We start from the raw sequence: 13,894 nt of genomic DNA, 5'->3' as shown, positions 1-13,894 counted from the left end.
ACCATTACCTGGTGTGTAGATACAGGAGCCACTGATCATGTCTGCAATACATTGTAGGGGTTCCAACAAACCCGATGAATATATGAGGGAGAGATAATCGTCTACATGGGCAATGCTACGAAAGTGACGGTTGTTGCAGTGGGAGATGTCTACTTATCATTTGATAGTAATAGAACTTTGATTTTGAGAAATTGTCTATATGTACAAAGTTTTAGAAAGAATTTAATTTCAGTTTCTAAATTATTTTTTGATGGATATACTGTTTCTTTTGATGACAAAGTAGTTATCAAGAAAAATAGGGTAGTTATCTATTCTGACACATTAGTTGGCAATTTGTATACTCTAAATCAGATAACTCCCACAAAGCAACAAATAGAAATTAATAACACATCCTCTAATTCTAATAAGAGAAAGGAACCTTCAAAAATGAACCAAACATATCTTTGGCATCTAAGACTTGGGCATATTAACTTGAGTAGGATTCAAAGGCTAATAGACGATGGACTATTGGGTTCATTAGTGTTGGAAAACTTTCTAACATGTGAATCTTGCTTGGAAGGAAAAATGACCAAGAGACCTTTTAAGGCCAAGGGGTATAGAGCAAAAGATGTGTTGGAATTGTTTCATTCTGATTTGTGTGGTCCTATGACTATCCAGGTGAGAGGTGGTTTCGAATATTTTATCTCTTTTATAGATGATTATTTGAGATATGGGTATATTTACGTGATGTGCTGCAAGTCCGAGTGCTTTGATAAGTTCAAAAAGTATAAGGCTAATGTGGAGAAATGTCACGGTAAAAGTATCAAGACACTATGGTCTGATCGTGGTGGCGAGTACCTCTCAGGAGAGTTTAGGAATTACTTATTAGAGGTTGGGATTCAATCCCAATTGTCTGCACCTGGTACACCTCAACAGAATGGTGTGGCAGAACGAAGGAATAAGACTCTTATGTAAATGGTTAGATTGATGATGAGTTATTCAGAATTACCAAATTCGTTCTAGGGATATGCTTTAGAAACAGTAGTGTACATTCTGAACTTGGTACCTTCTAAATCAGTACCCTCTACTCCCACGGAATTGTGGAATGGGCGTAAGCTTAGTCTTAATCATGTTCGGATTTGGGGTAGTCCAGCACATGTGCTGAAAAGAGATACTGATAAGTTGAAATCTCGTACAGAAGTTCGCCTATTTATAGGTTATCCTAGAGGAATGAAAGGTGGTTTGTTTTATAGTCCTAAAGATCAGAAGGTCATTGTTAGCACTAATGTCTGATTTTTAGAAGAGGACTATGTAATAAACCACAAGCCCATGAGTGAAGTTGTTCTAGAAGAAATGAGAGAGGACATGTCTACTTTAGTACCAACAGTGCAAGATGAAATATCACAAAAAATTGTAACACGTATCACAAATGATACACAACTACAAACAGTGTCTTGTCGTAGTGGGAGGGTTGTGAGGCAACCTGAAATATTCATGTTTTTGGAAGAGTCTTCGGACTTGATCCCAGGTAAACATGAACCCGATCCCCGAACATATGACGAAGAACTCCAAGATAAAGATGCAACATCTTGGCAAAGAGCAATGAATTCAGAAATATAATCTATGTATTCTAACGAAGTCTGGGAGCTAGTAGAACCATCAAATGGTGTAAAAGTCATTGGATGTAAATGAATCTAAAAAAGAAAAAGAGGGGCAGACGGGAAGGTGGAAACCTTCAAAGCAAGGCTTGTGGCGAAAGGGTATACTAAGAAAGAGGAAATCAATTATGAGGAAACTTTTTCGCCAGTAGCTATGCTTAAGTCTATTCGGATACTCTTATCTATTGCTGCTCATATGGATTATGAGGTTTGGCAAATGGATGTCAAGACAGCTTTCCTTAACGAAAGTCTTGAAGAAAACATCCATATGAAGCAACCAGAGGGGTTTATTGCAAAGGGCAAAGAGCATATTGTATGTAAGCTCAATCGGTCTATTTATAGATTGAAGCAAGCTTTAAGATATTGGAACATCCAGTTTAATGAAGTAATCCAGTCTTATGGATTTATTTAGTGTCCGAATGAGTCTTGTGTATACAAAAGGAGTGACGGAAATATGGTGGTATTTCTTGTACTATATGTAGATGACATTTTATTAATTGGCAACAATGTTAAGGTGTTATCGGACATAAGCGTATGGTTGTCTAAGCAATTTGATATGAAGGACTTGGGAGAATACGGACATATTTTTGGGATCAAAGTAATAAGGGATTGCAAGAAAAAGATGTTATGTTTATCCCAAGCTTCATACATTGATACAATCCTTGCTCATTTTAGCATGCAAAACTCCAAGAAAAGTTTCTTACCTTTTAGGCATGGAGTACCCTTATCTAAAGAGATGCCTCCTAAGTCATCAAAGGAGATAGAGGACATGAAGGCAGTTCCTTATACTTCGGTTGTGGGAAGCCTAATGTATGCAATGCTATGTACGAGACCAAATATCTATTTTACCGTGGGCATGGTTAGCAGATATCAAAGTAATCCAAGATAAGGACATTGGACTACGGTAAAACATATATTAAAGTACCTGAGAAGGACTAGAGATTATAGGCTGGTTTACCAAGCAGACGATTTGCTCCCTGTGGGTTACACGGATTCGAACATCCAATCAGATAGGGATAATAGTAAGTCTACCTCAGGTTATATGTTTACTTTGGGAGGTGGAGCCATATCATGGAGGAGTGTTAAGTAGAAATGTGTTTCAGATTCTACAATGGAAGCTGAGTATGTGGCACCCTCTGAGGCAGCCAAAGAAGCTGTATGACTTAGGAACTTTCTAATGGACTTAGATGTGATTCCTGATTTGCCCAACATTATCACAATTTATTGTAATAATAGTGGTGTAGTAGCAAACTCGAATGAACCATGAGCCCATAAGGCAAGTAAACACATTGAGCGTAAGTACCACTTGATACGAGACATCGTAAAGTGAGGAGAAGTTGTTGTCGTCAAGATTGCATCAACGGATAACCTAGCAGATCCTTTCACTAAGGCCCTTCTGGCGAGAGTTTTTGATCGACATGTTGAGGGGATGGGAATCAGATGTATGGCAGTGTATATGACAGCTGTTGGTTGCTACTCGAAAAACCTAGAGGTTCCACTGTACAAAAATTTTGTACAAAGGTCTGAACCTTTTCCTAGCTACCATGTGTTCTTTTAAATTAAATTTTGGATCGCCTGCGGAACTTATGATCCAAAACTTAATCTATTTGTTCTTTTTGGTTTTGACTTGGATCTCCTGCGGAACTTTACACGTTCGATCCAAATCACCTAAGTTATTAATTCTATTAAATATTAATTTCCATAATTGGTTCCCAGTATTGACGTGGCGAGGCACATGACCTTCTTGGATATGGGAACAACCACCACCGACTAGACAAAACCTTTTAAGGAAAGCTAATATTTAATTTCCTAAAATAACTTTACGTTAACCGAAAAGAACAATCAAATCACAAGGAAAAGAAAAAACAAAAAAACACAACATCGAAAAACATATTCGAAATACTAGAATCGTAAGCCTCTTGTATTTGGTATTATTTCCAAAAATAACTAGTATGATGCGGAAAGGAAAAATTACTAGTTATACCTTTTAGAAAGACCTCTTGATCTTCTACCGTATTCCTCTTCTAACCTCGGACGTTGTGTGGGCAACGATCTTCCGAGATGAGAATCCACCAAAGCACCTTCTTCTTCTCCTAGCTAGGTTCGTCCAAAATAAGAGCTTTACCAAGGATGAAGAAAATCACCAACCAAGCTCCAAGGGATGCAAGCTTTCTCTCCTTCTTCTTCTTCTTCTCCAAGTAGTATCTGGCCACCACAAGAGCTCCAAGCCAAGAGAGAGGTTTTGGCCACCACAAAGAGGAAGAGAGGAAGAGAATGGTCGGCCACACCAAGGAATAAGAGAGGGAGAAAATAATAGAGGTTGTACCCTTTGAAGGCACCCCCACCCCTTCTTTTATATTCCTTGTCTTTGGCAAATTAGGAAATTTAATTACAATAAAATTTCTTTAATTTTCCTTGACATGAATTAATTGAGAAAAATAAAATAAAATTTCCCAATTAAACTTATAATGGCCGGCCACATCATAGAGAGACAAATTAGACAAGTTTCAATCAACAAATTAAAACTTCCTAATTTGTTTCCGGAAATTTTAAAAATAAAATTTCTCTTCAAAAATCCCTTCATGGTTGATAAAAAGAAATTTCTATAATTTTAATTTTTCAACATGTGAATAATTTTCAAAGAGAAAATAAAATATCTTTCCAATCTACAAATAAGGAAAGAGATCTAATATCTTTCTTTAATCTTTTGTAGACCCTTTTAAGAGAGATATTTTAATTTTAATTCCCTTTAATAAATTATATCTTCCACATAATAAAAATTAAAATTAAAATTCTTTTGAATTTCATTATGGCCGGCCCCCTCTAGCTTGGGTTCAAGCTAGGGTCGGCCACCCATAAACCAAGCTTAGGCTGGCCCTAGCTTGATTCCCAAGCTAGCTTGGCCTGCCCCCTTTAGGTGGGTATAGAAGGTGGGTATAGGTGGGTATAGTACTCTATAAATAAGAGGCTACGATAGGGACCGAGAGGAGGAATTAGTTTTGGTCTCCCGATAAAATTAAGCATCCCGTGTTCGCCCCGAACACACAACTTAATTTTATCAATAATAATTCATTCCACTAGAGAACTATTATTGAACTACCGCACCAATCCCAAATTACATTTTTGGGCTCCTTCTTATTATGAGTGTGTTAGTCTCCCTGTGTTTAAGATGTCGAATGTCCACTAATTAAGTGAGTTACTGACAACTCATTTAATTAATATCTTAATCCAAGAATAGTACCACTCAACCTTATCGTCATGTCGGACTAAGTCCACCTGCAGGGTTTAACATAACAATCTTTATGAGCTCATCTTGGGGACATTATCAACCTAGATTACTAGGACACAGTTTCCTTCTATAATCAACAACACACACTATAAGTGATATCATTTCCCAACTTATCGGGCTTATTGATTCATCGAACTAAATCTCACTCATTGATAAATTAAAGAAATAAATATCAAATATATGTGCTTGTTATTATATTATGATTAAGAGTACACACTTCCATAATAACTGAGGTCTTTGTTCCTTTATAAAGTCAGTATAAAAGAAACGACCTCTAATGGTCCTACTCAATACACTCTAAGTGTACTAGTGTAATTATATAGCCAAGATAAACTTATACCTAATTACACTACGACCTTCCAATGGTTTGTTCCTTTCCATTTTGGTCGTGAGCTACTTTTTATAATTTATAAGGTACTGATAACATCCTCTTCTGTATGTGGCACCACATACTATGTTATCTACAATATAAATTAATTGAACAACTACAACTAAATATAGACAATTTGACCAAATGTGATTCTTTATTCAAAATAAATGTTTACAAAAGCTTAGGCTTTCAGTATACATTCCAACAGCAGCATAGTCTTTTAGTATAAGTGGAAGATTGTTAGAGTGTATACTAAAAGCCTAGCTTTTTGTAAACATTTATTTTATGAGATAAGAGTCACATTGGTCAAGTGTCTGCATTTATGTTAAATGTAGTTGTCCATTTAATCTATATTGTAGATAACATGGTGTTTGGGGTGACACAGAAGATCATGTTATCAGTTCCTTATAAATTATAAATAGTAGCTCACGACCAAAATGGAAATGGACAAATAATTGGAATTGTCATAGTGTAATTTGATATTAGTTTATCTTGAGTATAAAATTACACTAGTATACTTAGAGTGTATTGAGTAGGACCATTTGAGGTTGTTCCTTTTATACTGACTGCATAAAAGAACATAACCTCAGTTATTATGGTAGTGTGTACTCTTAATGCCGATATAACAACAAGCACATATACTTAGTATTTATTTCTTTGACTTATCAATGGGTGAGATTTAGCTCGTTAAATCAAAAGGCCTGATAGGTTGGAAAAGAATATTATTTATATGGTATGTTGTTGGTTATAGAAGGAAACTATGTTCTAGTGATCTAGGTTGATGATGTTCCCAAGATGAGCTCATAAGGATTGTCATGTAAACCCTGTAGGTGGACTTAATCCAACATGACAATAAAGTTGAGTGGTACTATTCTTGGAGCTAAATATTAATTGAGTGAGTGTTAGTAACTCATTTAATTAATGGGCATTCGATGTCTTAACATAGGGAGATTAACACACTCATGATAAGAAGGAGCCCATAATGTAATTTGGGATTGGTGCGGTAGTTCAAGAGTAGCTCTTTAGTGGTATGAGTTATTATTAATGAACTTGAATTGGGTGTTCGGGGCGAACACGGGAAATTCAAGATCATCGCGAGACCAAAACCAATTCCTCCTCTCGGTCCCTATTATAGCCTCTTATATAAAGTCTTATATCCACCCAAAGTCTTGCCTCTTAGCCCATGCTAGGGGTTGGCCCCTATCCTTGCTTGGAGCCCAAGCAAGGGGGCGGCCAAGCCAAGCTTGGAGCTAGAGCTAAGGCCGGCCAAGCCTTGCTTGGTGCCCAAGCAAGGGGCCGGCCAAGTAATGAAAGGAAAGGGAATTTTATTAAAAATAAAAGTTTGATAAAATCTTTCCTTTTATATTTTTATCCACATGGTTTTAAAAGAGAGTTTTAAATTTTAAAATCTTTCCTTTTATAGATTTTCTACAAAGGATTAAAAGAGATATTAGATATTTTTTCTTATTTGTAGATATCTATAATGTTAAAAAAAAAATTTAATTTTTAAGAAAACTTTCCTTTTTTGTAACCATGATATAAAAGGAGTTTTATTTTTAAAATATTATCTTTTATAGATATCCATAAAATGATATAAAATAGAGAGATTTTAATTTATAAAATATTCCTTTTATAGCTAACCATATAAGGGATGTTTTAAAAGAGAAATTTTAATTTTTGTTTAAAATTTTTCCTTGATTGTTTAAACATGTTGTGGCTGGCCATATAGAGAAATAAAAGGAAGTTTTATTATTTTTTATAAAACTTTCCTTTTTTGGATTCACCAAGGATTATAAAAGAGAGGTAAAAGGTGCATTCATGAGACACAACCCTATTCTATTGTTCCTCTCTTCCATCCTTGGTGGTCGGCGTTCTCTTCTTCTCCTATTCTTCTTCTTGGTGGCTGACGGCATCAACCCTTATGGATCTCTTGGTGGTCGGTTATTTGGAGGTGAAGAAGTAGAGAAAGAAGACATTGTTTTCTAGCATCCCTTGAGCATTGTGGTGGTGGCCGAAACTTGAAAGAGTAGAAGGTTTTGGTGGATTTCTTTTTGATAAATCGTCACCCACACAACGTCCAAGAGAAGGGAGGAATACAATAGAAGATCAAGAGGTTTTTGTTTACAAAGAAAGGTATAACTAGTAGTTTTATTCCACATCATACTAGTTTTTCTTTGTATGGATTATGAAATACCAAACACAAGAGGCTATTGGTTTTAGGCAATCAATTTTATATTTCGATTTTGTGTTTCTTTTGTTTTTCGATCTTGTGATTCGATTGTTCTTAGTGGTTAAATCTAGGGTTAATATAAGGGGATTGGATATTGAATTTCTTTGAAAGGCTTTGTCTAGGAAGTGGTGGATGATCCCATAACCAAGAAGGCCTAGTGCCTCGCCATGTTTAACCTGGAAGTCAATCTTTGAAATAAATATTTAATCAACTTTGTAACGTGGATGGATTTGGATTAATAATGTTAAGTATCGTTTGCAATCCAAGTCTAAATCTCTAAGAACAGATAAGTTGAACTTGAAATAAATAATGTTAAGTTTTGTTTGCGATTCCAAGTTTAATTTCTAAAGAACACAATAGGTTGTGAGGAAAGGTTCGGGACTTGTACAAAATTTTTATACAGGGGAACCAGTACGATATTCGGAGAAGCAACTAACGAGCTGGAAGGCGCCTTCGATGAACAATGTGAATGTGCCTTCCATGGCCATGGGAGGCGCCTTCGACCAGGCAATTTTGGTCATTGCGAAAAGGATAAAGTTATATCCTTTGGCCTTGTTGGAGGAGCCTTCCAACCCTATGGAAGGCACCTTTAGCCTGCAGATAAGTTTTTCTAGGGTCTATAAAAAGACCCCTGGACCTAGAAAAGATGTAACGACTTCGATATTCAGTTTCCTAGTCATTTCTGAGCTTTCACTGTGTGTAAAAGGCTTCTCCGTCTTTAGCGAAAGTGATTCTTAGTAAGCTTTCATCTATCTTGGATTAACAACCATCTAGGTTGTAACCATGTAAATAGTGACCTTTTACTTATTTCTTGTAGGTTGTTAATTCTGTTTTATTTGCTTTATTAATTTGAGTTGAAAGTCGAGAAAGGTGCTTGTTTTAGTGTTTCAGGCAACTCAACTCTCTCTAACCGGCCTACCCAGACCAACATTAAAGACATTGCAAAATCACGTGAGGAATTAAAAGAACTAGTCAACAGACCAGAATTACAATAAGATTAAACAACTAATAGATTTCTAAATGCTTGTTATACATTGGACAAAGATGATAAACAAACTTTATGTAATAGGTTGAAAGAAATCAAATTTCCAGATAGGTATGTCTCAAATATGGCTCGATGTGTGGATATAAATAGGCTACAGATGTTGGAATGAAGAGTCATGACTGTCATATATTCATGCAAAGACTTATTTTAGTAGCTTTACATGATTTACTTCCTCATAATGTTGGGCAAAAACTCATAGAATTGAGTTTATTTTATAGAGATTTTACAGCGAGGTGTATTATGGTGGATAATATGCTTCAGTTAGAAACAGACATTCTTCTCATACTATATAAGTTGGAGTGCATATTTCCACCAATTTTTTTTGTTTCAATGGAACATCTACTAGTACATTTACCATAAGAAGTACAAATAGCTAGTCATGTGTAGTACATATGGATGTATCCATTCGAACAATTTTTGAGAAAATCAAAGAATAATGTTCGTAACAAAGCAAGAGTAGAGGGGTTAATATGTAATGCTTATCTGATTAAAGAAGCATATTCTTTCTATTCCTATTATTTTGCTGATAATGTAAAAACCAGACATCGTAATTGTCCTAGAAATTCTGATGATGCTCAGCTGATAGACTCATCGATCCTTTCTATTTTTATGTTTCCTAGTAAGCTAATGAGTGCATCTGTTTTTAGATTCTTAACTCAAGAAGAATACCATGCTACAACAACATACTGTTGGAACACCAAGGTTGTTTTGGTGTGATCAACAAGTTAAGTTAGGTCCTGTGTTGTTTTAACCTTGTGTCTAAGTGTGCAGGAGCTTAGGAGCACAGGTACTCGAGCGAAAGACGCAGCTAGCGAGAAGGACGGCACGCGGTGCATCCGAGGGATGAGGTGCTGCGGAAGAGTACCCCGGTGGACGAGAAGGAAGCGTGCGGTGGTTCCGAGGGACGAAAGTCGGAGCGGAAGATTGTTCGGGGAGCAAGAGACGCAGCTAGCGAGAAGGTCGGCACGGGGTGCGATCGAGGGACGAAGACTGCGGATGAGTACGCTGGTGGACGAGAAGGAAACACGCGGCGATTCCGAGGGACGAGAAGCCGGAGCGGAAGGCTGCTCGAGAAGACTGAAAGTTGGGTTCGGGTGAGCCCTATTCCGGATGACAGAGATCACCCAAGCGAGCGGATCCAGAGTAGAAGACCCGGACCGAGGCGGGACTGAACCAGAGAAGAGGTCCCAGACAAAAAGTCAATAACTGTTGACTTTTTGCTCCGGGGCGCCCGGAATGGCTCCGGGCGCCCGGACCAGTAATGTTGACCAGAACGCGCCTAATACGTTCTGAACGTTGGGGGATAAAGTTTTGTCCCCCCAGGACGTCCGGAACCCTTCCAGGCGCCTGGAACCCTTCCAAGCGCCCCGACCAAGGCTATATATATAGCCTTGGTCCAGAAGCTTTTCGACGAACTCATTACTTGTAATTCCATCACTTGTGCGCTTTAGTTTAGAGTTAAGCATCTGTTTTCTGTGTTTCATTGCTGTACGAGGCTTCTCCGCCTGAAGGAGTTTTTAGTGAGCGTAATCTTCTTTGGATTAACAACCACATCGGTTGTAACCAAGTAAATCCTTGTGTCTCGCTTTTTCTTTATGCTTTTAATCTATCGGCTTACTTTATATATACAAGTGTTAGTTTAAAGAGTTCGAGGAAGGGTTGTTCGTTTGTTTTTGACTTTACAGGACTATCCAACAACCCCCTTCCAGCCAGCCACAACGGTCCTACAAGTGGTATCAGAGCCGAGACGCTTCAAGAAGGACTAACCGTCGTCTGAAGCAACAAAATGATGGTCGGAGCTAGCGACTACCCACCAGCATTCGAGGGGGAGTTTGCCGTTTGGAAACAAAAAATGGAGGTATGTCTTAATTCTGATTTTGGTATTTCTTTAATATTAAAATTTGGCTATGAAGCACCAAAAATAACGAATGGAGAAGAACTCGATCTACGCCTCTGGAACAAGAAGCAACGTGACGAGTCAATGGAAAACGGTCGGGCAGAATTTCACATTCTAACCGTAATACCAAATGAAGATCTCAATAGAGTTGGCGAGTACAAAAGCGCAAAAGAACTTTGGGAAAAGTTCTTGAAGATTCATGAAGAATCAGAAGAAGCCAAATACGAGACTAAAGAAATTGCCGAACACATCAATCATAGCAGAAGACCCACCTAAAGATGAAGAAAGCTCAACCGAGATGAGCATCGAGAAAGGGGGAGAGTCTTCAGAAGAAAGTAATTCAACGGGAGAACCAACGACCGATTAGGTAAGTAAGGTATGGCCTCTACCCTCAGAACAACTGGTTAATTCAATAGAAAAGTTGCCTGGAGATTATTGTGATTTAAAAATTGAATTATCGAATAATTCAATAGAAAAGTTGCCTGAAGATTTTTGTGATTTAAAAATTGAATTATCAAAAGATTTTTTTGGTTTACCAATTATCTTGAAAGATTCTTACGAATTACAAAATATTTTGATAAAAAAAATTTGCAAGTTAGAAAATATTTTGACAAAAGAATTTTGCAAGTTAGAAATTTTACCGAAAGACTTTTGTGAATTACAAAATATTTTGTCAACAGATTTTTGTAAATTAGAATTTATGACAAAATACTTCTGTGAATTACAAAATATTCTTCTGAAAGAATTTTACAAAGTAAAGACATTGCCGAAAGAATTTTTACAAATTATATTATCGAAAAATTCTATTAAATTAGAATTTATACTATCAAAATATCTTTGCAAATTAGGAATTCAAAATGACATGTTACAATTTATACAAATTTCTACATATTCAAATTTTCTTGCTTCAAAGTTAAGAAATTATGATAAATTAAAATGGAGATTTAAAATTTTCTGATAAAAGCATTAGAATAAAATAAATAAATGTAGAGGAAATTTTATTTTAAAATGTTATCAATTTTCTTAAAGTTTTTTCTTGCATAAAGTTTTGGGCTCAGAAAGATTTTTTTCTTGATAGCGAAAACTATGAAATTTTTTCACAAGTTATTTTTTACTTAGAAATTTTTCCTTGACTTGGAAATATTTTTTCTGAAAATCATTGAGATAGATTTTTAAGTTTCTAAGTGTCAACCTCTAGACTTTTCTTCCAACCCCAATTTTTTATGCGATCAAAGGGGGAGAAGAAAAAGTATAAGTCTAGGGGGAGGTAGAAAAATTGAAAATTGAATTTTTTTGAAATTGAATTTTTTTTCTATCTTGTTGCATGTTATTGCAATTGTTTAATTTTCATATCTATTTTTGACCCTAGCTTAACTTGGGTTGATCAAATCAAAAAGGGGAGATTGTTGGAACCCCAAGGTTATTTTGGTGTGATCAACAAGTTAAGTTAGGTCCTGTGTTGCTTTAACCTTGTGTCTAAGTGTGCAGGAGCTTAGGAGCACAGGTACTCGAGCGGAAGACGCAGCTAGCGAGAAGGATGACACGCGGTGTGTCCGAGGGACGAGGTGCTGCGGAAGAGTACCCCGGTGGACACGAAGGAAGCGTGCGGTGGTTCCGAGGGACAAAAGCCGGAGCAGAAGATTGCTCGGGGAGCAAGAGACGTAGCTAGTGAGAAGGTCGGCACGGGGTGCGACCGAGGGACGAAGACTGCGGATGAGTACGCTGGTGGATGAGAAGGAAACACGTGACGATTCCGAGGGACGAGAAGCCGGAGCGGAAGGCTGCTCGAGAAGACCGGAAGTTGGGTTCAGGTGAGCCCTATTTAGGATGACAGAGATCACCCAAGCGAGTGGATCCGAAGCAGAAGACCCAGACCGAGGCGGGACTGAACCAGAGAAGAGGTCCCAGACAAAAAGTCAACAACTGTTGACTTTTTGCTCCGGGGCGCCCGGAGCAGTCCGAGGCGCCTGGACCAGTAATGTTGACCAGAATGCATCCAATGCGTTCTGAACGTTGGGGGATAAAGTTTTATCCCCTAGTGCGCCCGGAACCCTTCTAGGCGCCCCGACCAAGGCTATAAATATAGCCTTGGTCCAGAAGCTTTTCGACGAACTCATTACTTGTAATTCCAACACTTGTGCACTTTAGTTTAAAGTTAAGCTTCTGTTTTCTGCGCTTCATTGCTATACGAGGCTTCTCTGCCTGAAGGAGTTTTTAGTGAGCGTAATCATCCTTGGATTAACAACCACGTCGGTTGTAATCAAGTAAATCCTTGTGCCTCGCTTTTTCTTTATGCTTTTAATCTATCATCTTACTTTATATATACAAGTGTTAGCTTAACGAGTTCGAGGAAGGGTTGTTCGTTTGTTTTTGACTTTACAGGACTATCCAACAACCCCCTTCCAGCCGGCCGTAACGGTCCTACACATACATACTCTTAAATTATGATGAGGTCAAATCATACATAAAGTAAATTGACTTCTTTAATCAAACATTTATCCCCCATTTAATTTGTTTTCTTGATATCCCAATTGTCTTAAAATTACCTTCTTTTTCATCTTGTACGAACATCAGCTATATCTACAAAATCTATCAATGGGTGCAAGTGAGGTGGCTGAAAAGTTAGAGGCTGAATTTGTATTATAATTTCAAATATATGTAAGTTGGAGAATTTATAAAAATTTTAAGTTCATGTGTATTAGGAAGTGTCCTAATGTCTACTATTTTTATCGGTAAAGACCATAGAATATCAAATGTACAAGATGATAGGATAATAAATCTTGCATCAGGACTCTTCCGTAAAATAAAGGTATACTCTGATTACTATATTAATAACCTTAAATTCCATGAGACATAATGAGATTCACGGAGATTAACCTATAATTTTGGTATTTGCATCAAAGAATTTATGGACAACAATAACACTTAGTTTGATTACTATGGTAGAGTTGAGGAAATCATAAATATTGAATATCCTACATTGCCTATAAAAGGTGTGTGTTATTCAAATATTCATAGTATGATCCTACTTCAAGAACAGGTACCAGAATACATCTTAACTATAATTTAGTTGAGGTTAATACAAACAAATGGTTCAATAAGTTTGAACCTTTCATTTTAAGGTATAAGCAGGTCAAGTTTTCTATCTTGAATATCCTACGAAGAGAAGAAGATATAGTGAATGGTTGTTTGTTAGTCGAATGAAGTCTCGCTCAATTATAGAAATGTCGAACACCATCACTACCCAAAATCATGATGCATTTCAGAATGATGAACTGGAGATACACTCAGTTCATTCACAACTCTAATCCACATCTCAATTACTTGTAGATGTTATTGTCACTTACGAGGAAATAGATGATGGAGAGATGTCCAATAGTGAGGATGAATTTATACTAATAGAGTCTAGCGATGAAGACTTTAAAA

Source organism: Zingiber officinale, chromosome 1B (assembly GCF_018446385.1).
Source record: "Zingiber officinale cultivar Zhangliang chromosome 1B, Zo_v1.1, whole genome shotgun sequence".
Lineage (NCBI taxonomy): Eukaryota > Viridiplantae > Streptophyta > Magnoliopsida > Zingiberales > Zingiberaceae > Zingiber > Zingiber officinale.
The sequence above is the reverse complement of the archived record's forward strand: the minus strand, read 5'-3'. Positions refer to the sequence as shown.